The sequence below is a fragment of the Mus caroli genome, chromosome 18 (genome assembly GCF_900094665.2).
Source record: "Mus caroli chromosome 18, CAROLI_EIJ_v1.1, whole genome shotgun sequence".
NCBI lineage: Eukaryota > Metazoa > Chordata > Mammalia > Rodentia > Muridae > Mus > Mus caroli.
Window position 1 is genome coordinate 79,273,279 of NC_034587.1, and position 16,763 is coordinate 79,290,041.

Below are 16,763 nucleotides of genomic sequence, written 5' to 3' on the forward strand. Positions count from 1 at the left end.
AGAAGAAGAAGAAGAAGAAGAAGAAGAAGAAGAAGAAGAAGAAGAAGAGAAGAAGAAGAAGAAGAAGAAGAAGAAGAAGAAGAAGAAGAAGAAGAAGAAGAAGAAAGGAGGAGGAGGAGGAAGAAGAGGAAGAGGAAGAAAGAAAGAAAGAAAGAAAGAAGAAAATAAGAAAAAAAGAAAAAAAAAGAAAAGAAAGAAAGAAAGAAATAATGATTTAGGTCAAAGGCATACAAATATTTTTAGCAAAATCATAGAAGAAAAAAGTTTCCAAACCTAGAGAAAGAGAATCTCATCCTGATGCAATAGGCATACAGAACACAAAACAAAGAGGACTGATAGTGCAACAGAGACTAAAGTCAGAGGGGCTTAAACCAATGTTCTACAAGTTCAGAAAGGTCACAGATGCCAACCCAAACTAACTTCCAAGCAAAACTAGTGAGGGGGAAAAATCTTTCCAAGATAAAGGCAGGTTAAGGAAGTTTATCATAACCGAGTCAGTCCTGGAGAAGACATTCGAAGGAATGCTTTGAGTTGAACTCAAGAAAAGGGTAATGACATTCAAGAGGTGAGTATATGTGTGTGTGTGTGTGTGTAGCAATGATTAAACAATGATTATAAATAAAGAACAAACCTGAATAAAATGACAGAAATCCACATACCTTTTAATAGTGACTTTATCCATCAATGGTATCAAGTGTCTGAATTAAAAAACACAGGACTGAAAAGAAAAGAAGTTTTACCATTTGCTGTCTCCCAAAAATACACTTCACGACTAAAGATAGAACACACTTTAGAGTAAAAGAACGTGTAAAAATGCTCCAAGCAAATGGAGCAAACAAGCCCTAGTTACTACTTTAATACCCAGCAAAATAGACTTCAAACCCAAACTAAGCAAAGGAGATAAAGAAGGTCATTTATTTGATCAAGGGAACAACTGGCCAAGAAGACCTTTACACACTAATCATATATGCACCAAGTTCACATGTATGGGACTTTGTTGAACAATTTCTAGATGTAAAGCGGTAGATTAACCCCAACACATCACATTGAGATGACCTCAGTACCCTACTTTTACCAATGGATAGAGTTTAAAGATATAATACAGAGGAAAACTAAATAATTCCCAGGACCTTATCCGGCTCCGGTGGAATAAAGCGAGATGTCAATAGCAAGAGAAACCATAGGAAGCACAGATGTGGCGAGTGCACGGCGTGCTCTGAATGAGGAACGGATCACTGCAGAAGTAAAGATAGATAAGAACTCTCTAGGAATAAATCAAAATGAGCAGACAACACACTAAGCTCTGGCATGAAAAAGCCAGACAGAACCCAAACAAACAATGTAATGATGTGCCTTGAGACCTTGGGAAAACAAGTATGACCCACACCTCAGAACAGTAGACAGGGAGAAGCAGTCAAGAGCAGAGCAGGAATTAATGAGATGAGATAGGGAGAAGCAGTCAAGAGCAGAGCAGGAATTAGTGAGATAAAAACAAACACAAATCAACACAGAGAATCAATGAAATGAAGAGATGGTTCTTTGAAAAGGTTAACAAGATTAAAAACTCTTAGTCAAATTAAATAAAAGGAAGAAGACTCAAACTGATGGAATGGGAGATGAAAGATGTAGCAGGTTCCAAAAAATTGTGAGGATGTACATCAAAGCCTTGTTCTGCCAGCTGAAAATGTGAAAGAAGTAGATGAATGTGTATGGTATACCAAAGTTAAATAAAGAAGAGAGAAAAACATAAATAAAATCATCATGAGTAAGGAGATTGAACCAACAATTAAAACAAAAACAAAACCCCAAACCCTAAAACGCTCTTGTGTAACTGGTTGAGCTGAAATTTCTATGTCTGTCTTCCAGAATAACAACCCAAAGGCTTATTATTTATTAATAAATGCCAAGGCCTTAATCTAGGCTCACAACTCAGTTAACTCATGTGTACTAGTCAATGTCTGCTGCATAGCTGGTTACCTCTTGTCAGTTTCATGTCTGACTTCCTCTGAGTCCAGATGGCAAATCTTTCTCCTACCGGAATCTTTGCCAGAATCCTCTCTCTCTCCAGAACTCCCACCCACAATCTTATTCCCTGCTATAGGCTGTTCAGCTCTTTATTGACGGGTGATGGTTTTACATAGCACATACCAGATTGTCCCTCTATACTCTCAACCAAAACAAAACAGGCCCAGCTGGATTTACTGCAGAATTCTACCTTGAAAGAACCAACACCATAATTCTAAAAATATGACATAAAATAGAAGGAAGAGCTTGCTTCCAAACTCCACTTATGAAACCAGTGTTAAACCAGATGAAGACATACCAAGAGGGAAACCATAGGCTGATTTTCCTGATGAACATAGAGACAAAAGTCCTCAATAAAATGCTTACAAACAGAGCTCAAAACTCATTAAAAAAAAAAAACCACCCACTGAAACCAAGCAAGCTCTACCCAAGAGATGCAGGGATGTTTCCACACATGTAAATCAATAAGTAGAATCCACCAGATAAGTATATTTAAGGAAGCAACCACATGACCAGCTCATTAGATGAGGAAAGGGTCTTATACAAAGTACAGCATCCATTTTTCATAAAGGTGCAGGAGAAGCTAGTGAAATAGGAGACACATCACAACATAATCATGGCCATAGAGAACCAGATTATGCCAACATCAGGAAAATGGAGAGAAACTTGAGACGTTTTAACTAAAATCAAGAAGAAGACGAAGATGTCTGTCCTCCCTGATCCTGCCCAGTATAGTGCTTGAAGCCTTAACCAGAGCAACATGACAGGGGAAGGAGATAAAGGGGATGCAGATAGGAAAGGAAGAAGTCAAAGCATCAGGATTCTTATTTGCAGATGATATTATTTTATGGTTCCATACATAAAAGACCCGTAAGACTCTATCAGAAAGTTCCTGCAGGTGATAATACAATCATCAAAGTAGCAGTATACAAAATTAACATACAAATAGCAATAGTCTTCCTATATAATAGTGACAAATGTACTGAGAAAGAAATATGGAAATGGTCTCTTCCATATTAGCAATACTGCTACTAAGGCTTCCTGTAGGCTCTCAGAACACAGAGACAGGGGATCCTCCAAGCAAGCCAAATCAGTGAGTACTGGTTTAAATGGATCAGACTCAGGGTTTTATATTACTCCCACATGTATGCCCACATATGCACCTCCCCCCCACACACAAAAAGAAACAAACAAAAAACTGGGAGCCATAAAGGGAACTAAATCTTGGCGAACAGAAAACTCGAGGCAGAAGAACACAATGACAGTTCAGTAGAGAGCTGAAGTGCAATATTGATCTCGCAGAAGGAAGGATCAGTGAAATCGACGGCAAATCCTTTGAAGCTAGTCATCCCGAGGACAACACACGGAAAGAGAATGTGAGAGTGGGGAAAGCTCATGCTCATGAGTTCTACAGGACACCATCAAAGAAAGAGATGCATCTGTCCCACCAGCCCCAGACGGCAAAGCAAGGAAAAAGAACAGGAATGTCATTTAAAGAAGGTCAAACCCTAGGAAGCAAATGGACATCCAGGTTCATGAAGCACAAGGAATCCAAGATCAACCCAGAGACATCCCCAGGTCACAGAATAACCAAATTGTCAACAATCAAAGACAGTGGAGCTGGACAGCAGCCAGGAAGGAGCGACTTTCACACACCAGGGAGCGATGGGAAGGCTGTCAGTGAGATTTCTGCAGTGTAGGACGTGGTGCAATGGATTTTCCTCTACTGACATGGAATGCTTGCTCGCCAGGATAGATCACATGCTTGGCCACAAACAAGTTTTAACCAGTTAAAGGAGAGCTAAATTCTCGAAGATTTCGGACTATAATGCTATGAAACTAAAAATCAGCCACAGGAGAAAAAGTAGAAAATTCAGTATATGTAGAAATGAACCATCATGTTGCCAAACAACTACTGGATCTAAAAGGAATAAAAGAGAAATTACAAAGTCGCTCAGAACAGACAAAATGGAAATACACCAGAGAGAGAGAGAGAGAGAGAGAGAGAGAGAGAGAGAGAGAGAGAGAGAAGAGAAGAGAGAAGAGAGAAGAGAGAAGAGAGAAGAGACAAGAGAGAAGAGAGAAGAGAGAAGAGAGGAGAAGAGAGAAGAGAGAAGAGAGAAGAGAGAAGAAGAGAGAAGAGAGAAGAGAGAAGAGAGAAGAGAGAGAGAGAGAGAGAGAGAAGAGAGAGAAAGCAGCTTTCCAAAACAGATAACACGGAAAGGANAGAAGAGAGAAGAGAGAAGAGAGAAGAGAGAAGAGAGAAGAGAGAAGAGAGAAGAGAGAAGAGAGAAGAGAGAAGAGAGAAGAGAGAAGAGATTGAGAGAAGAGAGAGAACATAAAAACAAATATAAATTGCAGTCAAGAGACTATTATAGACAACCTCCTGCTAAGAAACTGGGCAGCCTAGAATACAACAATGAATACCTAGAAGTACACAACTCCTGAGATTTATTGTGAAGAAGTAAGAATACCTGAACTAATGACTAATGAGTGAGGAGACAATAAAAGTTCTCAGTAGAACCAGGGTCATGGTTCCCCATGAAATGCTCTTTCAAGCATTTAAGGTCTTTAATTTTTTTCCAAAAACCTAAACACTTTCAAATTCATTATATGATTAGAATTAGCCTTATACTCAATTCAGATAAGGAGACCACCAGCATAGCAAAGACATGCCAATATCTCTGTTGAATTTAGCTATAGATACCGTTGACAAAATAGTAACAAATGAAATTCTACAACATGATAAAATGACCATATATAACCATCATAAAGGATTGATTTCTAGGATAAATTGTTCAACATATATAAATTAATAAAGGTAATATATTATATTAACCATACAAAAGATAAAACTCATAAGTTTATCTTAATTGGTGCCAGTAATTCATTTGACAAAATTTCAAAATAAAATGCTATAAATTATATTTACCAGTAATGCACTTTTATACAGGAAAATCCATATATGATTTTGCTATAGCCATACATCCTCAATGGTGAGGAACTGGATGCTTCTTCTCAGAGGTCAGGATGAAACAAGGATGTCCACTCCCACATCTTCCGTTCAGGGCAGCACTAGAATTCCTAGCCAAAGCAATTAGTCATGAAAAAGAAATCAAAGTTACCTAAACCAGAAGGAAAGAAGTTAAATTATATCTGTATGTAGAAACACTGAGAGATTCAACAAACTCATCCCTACTAATAAATTCGATAAGGTCACAGGATAAAGCACCAACATACAAAAATCAGTTGCATTGCTGCAAACTACTAAATGAATTGGTGGATAAAGAAATCATGAAAATGATCACACAGTAGTATCAGAAAGAGCAAAATTAATAGGAATAAGTTTAGCTACACAATTGTAAGATCTGCAACCTACAAAGTGTCATGTTGGTGAAAGAAGTAAGTTACAAATATATGGAAAGATACCCTGTGTGAATACATTAGAAATTAAGTATGTCTACACTACCTCAAGTCCCTGTGGATTCAATCCAATTTCTATGAAAACTCCAATAGAATTATTTGTGAAAAGAGTAGAAAATCCACATTCATATGAAGTTGTCAAGAAATAATTGAGATAGGTCAAAGCTGCGGCCATCATACCTCTCAGCTTCAGACTACATTACAAAGCAACAGGAATCAAAACAATATGGTGCTGGTATAAAAATAAGAGCATAGATCGCTGGAATGGAGAGCCTAGCCACACGCGGGCACATGTAGTCCTAAATTCATCAGGGAAGCATAGCCTCTTGTCTAAGAACGGGTGTGAAGCCACTCTCAGAGTCACACTGATTAGCATACCTGTCACATCACTTAGCCATCTTTTTATTGCAGCAAGAACACTTATAATCAACTAAGTAGACTTCAATGATGCAGCATCAGTTATAGTCACTATCTGATTACATTATTGGACCCCAAAGTGTACTGCTCATCTTACAAGCAAAAGATGAAAATTTAACCACTACCTTGTACAATACAATATGTTAAAATCAACAGAACGTAGACTAATGACTTACTTGAAAGACCTGTGATCACAGAAACCTTAGATAAAAATAATGGGTGTGGGAGCACCTTTTATTTTAGTCTTTGTAAAGATTTCATTTGGGATTTGTCACAAAAATGGAAAAGTGAAGGAAAAATAAAGAAGTGAGATTTCACACATTAAGCGTAAGAGGAAAAAAAAATCAGAAGAAAAGGCAACCTGCGGAATGGGGAAGTGTTTTCAGAGTCTATACGACAGGTAGTTAGTATTCAAAATAAGCGACACTCGGACAACTCAGTGGCCAAAAGCATCCTTGTGAAAGGCCAACAGCGAGGCATGGGCGGGATAAAAGGTTCGGCGGTTGGTTAAGAGTGTGTGGCTCTTGCAGGGGACCTGAGTTCAGTTCCCAGAACCAGTTAAGGCCGCTCTCAGCTCCCTGTAACTCCACCTTCAAGGGCTTCAACAGCCTCTCTGGCCCCTCAGACACCTGCACTCCTGTGTGCACATACCCCCACACAGGCACATCCATAGACACATGCTAAACACAAAATCAAATCTCTCAAAAACCGAGAAAGGATTTAGATATTTTACCAAGAAGACAAATCCCTATCAGGTATACCCAAAGGTGAGCTCCATCACAGAGAAATGCAGTGTTAAGCCACTGTGAGACGTTACCTCACACACATTAGAATGGCGATTGCTAAGACAAGGGATGATAAGTGTGAGGACAGGGTTGGAGAAAATGAAATCCGTATACACTCTCAAGGGGAGAACATCTTGTGTTTTATTTTCCTCCAAAAATTCAAAATAAATTACAGGTGAGCCAATCTTCTCCCTTCTTCGTCTATACCTCGAGGAAATGAAGTCAGTAAGTCAAAGGCACGTCTGGATTCCTATGTTCATGGCAGCGCTCACCACAATTGCCTATCTAGAGGCCTTCTAAATGTCTGTTGATGGATGGATGGATAAGGAAAATGTGAGATACGTGCAAGGACACAATTGAATATCATTCATCCATAAAAGGGAGGCGTGTTCCCATGGCAACTCGGAGGCGCCTACAAGATGTTATGCTAAGTGAAATAAGAGGAACCCAGAAAGACAGATGCTGTGCAATCTCACATGTGTGCTTGTGTGTATGTGTATATGTGTGTGTTCAATCTCACATGTGTGTAATCTCACACATGTGTGTAATCTCACGTGTGTGTATTCTAAAGGGCCAAGCTCAGAAAGGGAAGTACATGAAGGCTGCCAGGGACTGGGAAATGGGGGACTTGGGTAAATGTAGGCCCAAGGGAACCAGGCATTGCTTGTAAGATGAGCAGTACACTTCTTCTGGGGTCCAATATGTGATCATATAATGACTATAACTGATACTGCCTGATCGAAGTCTAAGTAGATGATTTTAGGTGTTCTTGCAGCAATAAATAGGAGCTATGCAATATGACAGGTACGTTAATCGGTGTGATTGTGAGAGTGATTTTACCGTGTGCAGACTTTAGTGGCATAATAGTGATAGCCAGTGATGGGCAGCATGCCAGAGCTACCAGCAATGGAGCTATAGGCACACAAGTGCATTCCACACTGTCCGTTCATTCTCATTCTCATATCATAGGCACTGGTACATCTCAGTCATGCCCAGCCAACCACCCATCATGCACCTCCAACGGATGCAGTAAGCAACAGACACATTAGTGAATGTCAAAGAAATAATATTGCGCTGGTTCGTTTTTTTATCAACACATACTGAAGTCGCCTGGGAAGGGGGAACCTCATCTGAGTGGCTGTTCCATCAGACTGGCTTGTGGGCATGTCTGTGGGGCTTTTGTTTGATTAATGATTGATGTGTGAAGGCCAAGCACACTGCGTGTGTGGTGCCAGCGAGTGGTCCTGGTTCTCTAAGAAAGCAGGATGAACAAACTACAGAGCCACCCAGTGAGTAGTGTCCCTCCACGGCCTCTGAGCCAGCCAGTGAACAGCACTCTTCTACGGCCTTTGGTTCAATGCCTGCTTGAGTTTCCGGGCTGACATGGAAGTGGGAACAGAACAAGCCCTGTTCTCCCCACGGTGCTTTGGTCATGGTGTTATCACCACGATAACAACAGAATGCAAACATTGCAAAACAAGACAAATATTGTCTTGGCCTGCCATGTATGTTGCATACATGTCCAATCACACACATGCCTGTTGCTTCTCTCAGCCTGATGGATATTTTGCTTCTAACATTAAAAGAATGGAGTAACTGACTAGAAGGATGTGAATCAGCAGATGGCAATAAATTGTGTGCAATTCATCAGTAATAACAAACCAAGATGGATACAGACTGGGTGCTCTGCTCTAACGCGAGTGTGCATGTTCTTCCTGGGATGTGGGGGCTCCTCATCCAGTGTGGTTGTTGACATGTTATTCAGGATTCCATGTTTTGTCCTGAGTATGCCACAGGTCCAAAGCATCTCTCAATCATGAACTGTAAGTTACTGACCTAACTTGTTTAAGTTCAAACAGAGTGAAGGTCAAATGTACAAGTCACAGACTTAGGATAGCAAATGTGAATGTACATACATACACACACATACATGCATGCACACATATATGCATACACACATATATACATGCACATACACACATATATGCACAGACACATATATACATACACATACATGCACATACATATACACATAGATACACATGCAAACATACACATATAGATACACATGCAAACATACACATACATATATGCACACATGCATACATATACACATAATGCTCATTCATACATTCATATATGTGTGTGTGTATGTCACATACACATGCATCTGAAAAGGTAAATCTCTACACATATTCCCATGCATGCACAAAAGTACATGTAGCACATATACATGAGGGAGAAAGAGAGAGGGACACGTGTTCCACCATGTTCATAGAGGCCTTGTTTGTGATAGCCAGAAGCTGGAAACAGCAGTAGATGTCCCATGACAGAAGAATGGATACAGAAAATGTGGTTCATTTACACAATGGAATACTACTCAGCTATTAGGAATGAGGACATCCTGAGGTTTGCAGGCAAGTGGATGGAACTAGAAAATATCATCCTGAGTGAGGTAACTCAGACCCAAAAGGACGTGCATGGTGTGTACTCACTAATAAGTGGATATTAGCAAAAAAAAGTACAGAATACACAAGATACAGTTCACAGAACTCAAAAAGTTCAACAAGCTGAAGTGCCCAAGTGAGGACACCTCAGTCTCACTTGGGAGGGAGAAGGAAGCAATCACAAGTAGGGAGGGCGGGAGGGACCTGGGAAGGAAAGTGAATGGGGGTTGGGGGGGGGAAGGAAGTGTGAGTGGGGAGATGGAAACCTGATCTGGTATTGGCTGAGGGAAAAGGACTGAAGTCCTGAGGGGGGCCAGCAGAAAGAATGGAAACAGGCAACCACACAACCTCAATCTAATTTTCTAACATCAGGTTTGAAGTCCTATAGAACTAGCAGGACTGGCGATCGCATCCCTTGCTAATGCTTCAGGATGTGTGGATCAGCAGCCTTAGCCCTTGCTCTAGGATCAAGCCATTAGGATGGGGGTACTCACTGTCCTCGGGTGCTCTTAGAGGACTTCCTTTGGTCTTTACCTATCTATAGCTCTGCCATCTCTTTTACTATCTTTTTTAAAAAAGTATTTTCAAGATCAAGTTCCCTTGGATGAGGCACTGGGTCTCCAGCTAGGGTCTGCTCACTGCAGCACTTGAATAGTATGTCCTCAGATGGTCCCATGCCTTTCAGAAATTTCTCCAAGCCATCTTCTTGTGTACACCTCACTGGAACATGCGTAAGGCCTGAGTTCCACCCAGCCTGTATGTCTGTGGGGAGACTTCTGAAAGTGTTTGAACCCCAGTATATCTGAATAGTCCCCTCTAGACCCCCACACAGTCTACACTGGCAGCTTCACCTTCACAGGCTTGTGCTGTTCTCCTGTCAGCTGTCTGCTCCCATAACCGTGCCTTCCAGACTCCAGGATCAGAGCGGAGCCCTTCCCTGACTCTGGATGGCCCACGTGGTTGTCGCCTTGATGGTAACCTCCCTGAAGCCCTGCCTCCCACACTCTACTGCCACGTCCCGTGCTGTCTGCTTCCATCCTCTGTGGCCACAGTGTGCTTGGTTTACATTTATAAATGGTCTGTTAGCGATAAGGTTGAAAATCTTTCCTTCCTCAGGAATGCCTTATTTCTATAACTAAGTTGCAGGTTCTCTCAACCCCTAACTCTGCTCATGGTGTCCTGCATCAGGAGAATCTGGAAATATAAGTATGCTGATGTACATGCACACACGTGCACATGACTGTACACAAACACATGCACACACACAGATGTGCATGCATGCAAGCACACAGATGTACACATACGTATACATATGCACATACACACACACACACACACACACACACACATTTTGTAGGGAAAAAGCCCACTCATCATATTGGCTTTAGAAAATACACTATTGAAAACAAAACTCCTGTGGAAATGTCAATAAATCTAGAAGATGTCTAGCACTGATCCCAATGCAGAGTTAGACTCTCATGTCAGGAACACACGAAACACCATGAGCCAAAACTTTTATGAGATGACGGTTGTTGAGACAACCTAAGGGAGAGCAAATGTTATTCTAATTTTAGTTAGAGATCTTTTTCTTTATTTCTCACTGAATTAAAGGTTTATCCCTTCATGGCCTTGTTCTGAACTTGGAGCCTGCTCTCAGGTGGGGAATAAAAGCTCTGTGTGTGTTGAGTGTGGGGTCACCACTGGAGAGTGTACCTCTCTTTCCTGGAGATGAGCTTGGTTCTATACACATGCCCATGTACATGTGCGCTTGTGTTCTCTCATGTGTGCATGTATGGATGTGGACACCCACTCACACCCACATATATCCATGTGCACCTTTGCTCTAGGGGCCATGGTATCCAACTCTGGCACATGTCTTTGGGAAGGGCTGGTGCCATGATGATTGCTGTTGATGATGGAAGAAAGGAAGTATACGCTCTAGGTTTTGAGGCTCGTAATGACTGGGAGATACCGGAAAGGTATCAGTTGGCCCTGGCTGCAAAGAGTAGGTCCTGGAACCCAGCATATAACAACACCAAGCTCACGGCTCTGAGGAGCTGGAGCAGAGACTCAATGGCACTGTCTGCCTCACAGCTGTCTCTCAGACACCCGCTCCCAAGCCAATGCAAGTTGCATGCACACTGGTTTTGAGGTCTAACTAGTCTCATTTCCCACCCTACCCTGTGCTCAGCAATGGGTTTCTAGCATATGTTGAGCTGTCTGCACATGATTTATATTTCCATTCTGTCCTTATTTCAGAGTCTTCCCCAAATCTCTTTCTACCCTGCATTTGATACCTTAGCCTTCAGGGGATCCTCAAGTGTCCTTCCCAGATGACTGGCTGCTGTGAGGGGCACTGACATCTTCCCAGTCCCACTTCATGTCAACCCTCCTTAAGCACATAAGGTGACAGGCCAGTCACAAGAATGAAGTCAGGGGGTAGGGCTTGGAGACCATTAGAGGAATTGGGGGTGGACTGTTTGTAGTGAAGACTGTGGGAAAGACTCTGAGCCATTTCTAAATGCATGTTGGCCACCAGGGATCCAGAGATGCATCCATGAACTTCACTGATGAGAAGGATATAGGTTATGTGCATCATAGCTTCACACAGAGTCACCCACAGGGCCAGCCTAGCTCCACCACATGGAACCAGGTAACCAGAGACCAGTTATCTCCTGTTGCTTCAGGTTATTCATATCAAGTGGTGTTAATAGTGACTCCTCTCGTAAGAACTTGGAGAAGAATAAAGTTCTCACAGGACTTTGACTACACAGTGCTCAGCACCCGAGAGGTTCATCAACCATTGACAGTGGTGGGAGCAACTGATATTCTATTAGAAATGTGGTCTAGGGAACAAGCTAGGTGGGCAGGTGAGAGGAGGCAGGGTGTAGGAGACTGAAAGCCCTTCACCCCTCTAACTGAGGCTCTGTGAAATAGTAGATACACATGCTGTCCTGGTCATATGTGGATGGGCCATTGGAAGCTTAACATTGCACGAATGAATGCAGGCTCAGAAAAACACCATTAGTGGCCTTCACAAACTTGCAGTTTGATGTCAGCAGTTTCAGGAACACTTTAGCCAATTGATTTCACTTGCAATAGTCTATCTCCTTGCATGCATGACAGGCAAAGAGGGGAAGATTAGATTAAGGTCAGTGTCCTCTCTGTGCACCCACCCACCACCCCACCCTCCGGTCGTCTAATGAGTTGACATAAAGGACAAAACCTGCCCCCTGTTGGTGTGAATGAAAGAACACACCAGAAGTTTGGACTTGAGACACCAATTCAGACAGCTCTTCCTTTGTCTGCTCATGCCCAAGGGACACCACAAACAGGCAAGATGTGTAACCACAAGTGTTTCTAACACCGAAACCCAGACCACAGAGGAACAGTGCACAGAATCATACACTCAGTCGGCTGGCTTGGATTCTACTTGGGTCAAATGCTGAGTAACTTATTTCTTGGTGCAAAAATGAGCGGCTTAAGGAGGCAGCAACAGAGGGAGTCTTACATACCCTGGCCAATGTGAATGCAGTGTGTTTTCTTCATGAACTGTGAGTCCTAAGCGTCCTGGTGTCTCTACATCCCCTGTGCTAGGATTGAAGGAGCAGGACTGCTTCCAGCTGGGGATGCAAACACAGGCCCTGTTGTTTGCATACAAAGCCCTCTTCTTATTTGAGCTGTGTCCTTTGCCCCTTAATTCATTTCTGAAATGGCAAACTTCAGAGTAGGTGAGGATATCTCCCGGTGATCAATAGCATGGGTGGACATGTTATGTAATCCTGTCACAGAGCTGTTCTGACACCAGCCACTCTTTTCCAACTTGCATTGTGCAAGTACATGGTCCCTCCTTGGAGCTGCCTGTGTAAGTTGGTGTGTCAATCTCCTGGCTCATTCAAACAAAAAGCTTAATTGGATGTCTTGCCTGACACATAGACCTACAGAAGGCACTGCCGGCTTCTATAAACTGTTGTCTGTTACAAAGCATGGCTGGCGTTTAGGGGCATGGAATTCTGCGGATCAACACTTCACCTGACACAAGAACAGCTTAGGTAAATAGATCCTGTGGCTGAGTACTCTGAAAACCTATTAGACCGGAGTTGGCGAGATGACCCAGTGATTAAGTGCCCACTGCACATGTAGCAAGCATGGAGACTTGAGTCAGATCTCCCACAACCCATATAAATAATGGGCGGGTGTCACGGCCCTCCTATAATTCAAGGGCATCGATAGTGGAGACACATCCCAGAAGTGAGGTGGGTAGACATAGGGGCCATGTTGGAGGTCTCTGGATTCAATCGAGAGACTCAGCTTCGTTGACCGAGATAGAGACCCATGGAGCAAGACTCTCCCACCAACCCCCAACTTCTATATGCAAATGCACACATGTGCACTTCTATGTGTGGGAACATGCATACATACCACAACATACACATGAGAAAGAAAAACAAAATATCCCACCCCAAACCAGCAATTCATATTTCTGCGGGGAAGGCCTGCTCTATAGGTGACTTTTACAGCTGCTTACCTGTTACCCTCTCAATAACCTATAAAATCCCCACAACGCAGAATTTATTTCTCGCAAAGGAATTTCAGACTCCAGAGAGCCAAAAATTCTGCTTTTATTGAAATTCCTGAAGAATAAATAGTCTTATCTTGCATAAATCTCAATGAACAGGCTTTCCCCACCTGCTATCTATGATGTGCTCCGAGATATAAATATCACTGCGTGTTCAGGCTAGATTCTAGGTACACCCGAGGCACACAGGCGGAGCTCTTATCTTGTACCTCTTGCTACAAAAGCTCTGCACAGCCTTTTCTTCAGCTCACTCTAGCTGAAAATCAGGGCCCAGCTGGTTCCAACTTAGCAACCCATCCTTTTTCAAGGCTTCTTGGTGCTTCTCAAAAAAACAAAGCAGTGGCCATTCCAGCAAAGCTTTGTGTGGAACAGCAACCCCTTCTCCTTCAGCTGGGCGCTAGAGAGAGGTCCTTCCTAATCAATAAAGGTCTGCAATAACTCTAATTATTAGATCAATTGTATCCAATCCATGTGATGAAAATCCATGTTGCATGAGAAAAGACCCTGCTCCAAAGCGTATGGCTGACGCCTTAACATTTCAACATGCTTAGCGTTTTAAAGTTCACCCTAGAAATCTCACTAATAAATTTTGAGGGCTGTGTCTTGATACATCAGTAAATCTAGGAAGATCATGTGACCTTACACAGCACACCGAAGACCCCTGGGCAGGAGGGAAGTAGAGTTTAAAGCACGTGTTTTTTTTCCATTGTGGAAATTCTTGTTCTGGACCTGTTTGCCTAGCGAGTGGCTTGGTGGTCCCAGCCATCTTGCTTATACACTCGTCCATCCCTAGGGAGGAAGATCTGTGGATGAGCCTTAAGTTTTTCTTTCTGTGTTTCTGTAGAAAGCCCCCATTCTCTGTTCCCATTTCTCTTCCCAATCCACGTTTCCACCATGATTCCGGGGCTTCGGTCATAGCTCTCTGTCTGAAAGCTAAGGGGCCAACAGTTGCCTATGGAAGCCTTCAACAGGAGCTGCCACTATGCTCGGGCTTTTGTGATGCGCTCCTCCTCTCGAACCCCAAATGCTAAGCAACCCGGATGATGTGGGCTAATCCTTTTTGTAGCATGTCATTAATAATGTTCTACAGGAAAACTTACAAAAACGGTGATGGCACCCAATTAAGCTCTTTGAAATGAGAATGTTTGAATCTGTTGGGAAGAAAAAAAAAGATGTATTATTTAAGACAATAATCTCTAGAGTTTGTTAAAAATTCATCATCAGTTCAATGCAATGAAGATTTGTGGAGTGTTTCACTGGCTGCTGCATGTAGGATACGTGTGTGTGTGTGTGTGTGTGTGTGTGCATATTTATGCGTGAATATGTGCATATATATAAATCTGTCTCTGAAAATGCATATTTACATAGATGTGTATATATGCATATGTAGTATCTGTCTCTAATGAATGCATATTCACATGTAAATGTGTATATATTATATATTCAATATACATGTGTAGTATCTGTCTCTGAGGAATGAATATTTATGTAAATGTATATACATACATTCATATATGTGTAGAATCTATCTCTGAGAAATGAATGTGTACACACAAACACACACACACACACATATATAGTTTCTGTCCCTATATGTGTAATATCTGTCTCAGAGGAATGAATGTACACTTATGTAAATGTAAGTGTATTTATATATGTAGTGTCTATCTCTCTATATATAATATCTATCTCTGAGAAATGCATATTTATGTGTATGTATGTGCACATATATCCTCACACATATACAAGTGTAGCATCTGTCGCTGAGGAATATATTGGGACAACATAAAATATACAGGCTACGTGAGCAAGCAGGCATGTCATCTGCACTTCTAAATGTCACTATAGCATCCCTGTAATTAGGCAGGAAGGTGCCAATATCTGTCTCTCTCCATGGAAAGAAGTTTAACTCTGAGTTTAATGGGCCTATGGAAGCCACTAAGCTGGTAGGCAGTGGGACTGTCCTCACAAAACTGGAGGTCACCTGTGCCGAAGGTGAGGGGCATAGATGGGTGATAATGTGAGCTTTGTCACGCTCCAGCTGTGGGACACTGCCAGCCAGTGTTCTCTGAAATGGTAAATGTGGAGGGGAAGGCAGAACAGCTATTTTTATTGGGCCATAATTCGTCCACATCTATATACTTACCAAAGCCATTAAGTAGCATTTATTCATTTCCTTATTAGGAATCAATTTTACGTGATGCTTATTGGCTGAGTTAAGTTATTGAAGAAGCTAAGGTTTGAAATTCATAGCTTTTGTTTCAGAATTGTAATGAAGCCGGGTTACTCTCTGCAGTGCATTTTGTCAGTTTGGAAGTGCGAGGTTCTCTATGTAATGGAGGAAGCAGTCTCTATTCACCTACAGTGGGATTTCCCACAATGCCCTGTGGTGTTTGACTGTTTTAAATGCTGGTCAGGGGCACACGACACAGAGGAAGGAGCCCCCCCCCCCCGCCCCATACGTCCGATTGCGTTGCTCCACTGAGCTCCCATGTGCTTGCATGTGGCTTGGTCCAGTTTGCCTCAGTGTTTCCATGCTTCATGGGTGACATCCTTGTGGCCGAGGGTTCTGTTTGTGTACCATTATCTGCAGGCTGGCTCTGGAGTGAAAGAACTGCGGTACGTTGAGTCCTGAGATGGCATGTAACTCATCCCAGCCCTGAAATTCTATGCTTGGAGAAGGCCGGAGCCGGCTCCTCCACCCCAAGGGGTTCCCAATGCTCAGAGGATTCCCGACAACTCAGCGGAAGCTGCGACAACTCAGCGGAAGCTGTTCAATATAGACACAGACTCCCTAGCTTTTTGGATCTCGTAAGGTTTTAGTGGCCTTTATTTGAAAAATAACGAGTCTTACTTTCTGAAAATAGAAGCGGTCGTATTTGTAACGTGAAATATTTTTGTTCATGCAAATAGGCTTGTGCTTCCAGTGGATATGTGAAACAGAAAGTTCGTATCACATGTCACGTTGACTAGGTCTGTAAAAACTTGCTGGTGCTGTATCCAGGGATCCGTCCCATAATCAGCTTCTAAACGCTGACACCATTGCATACACTAGCAAGATTTTGCTGAAAGGACCCAAATATAGCT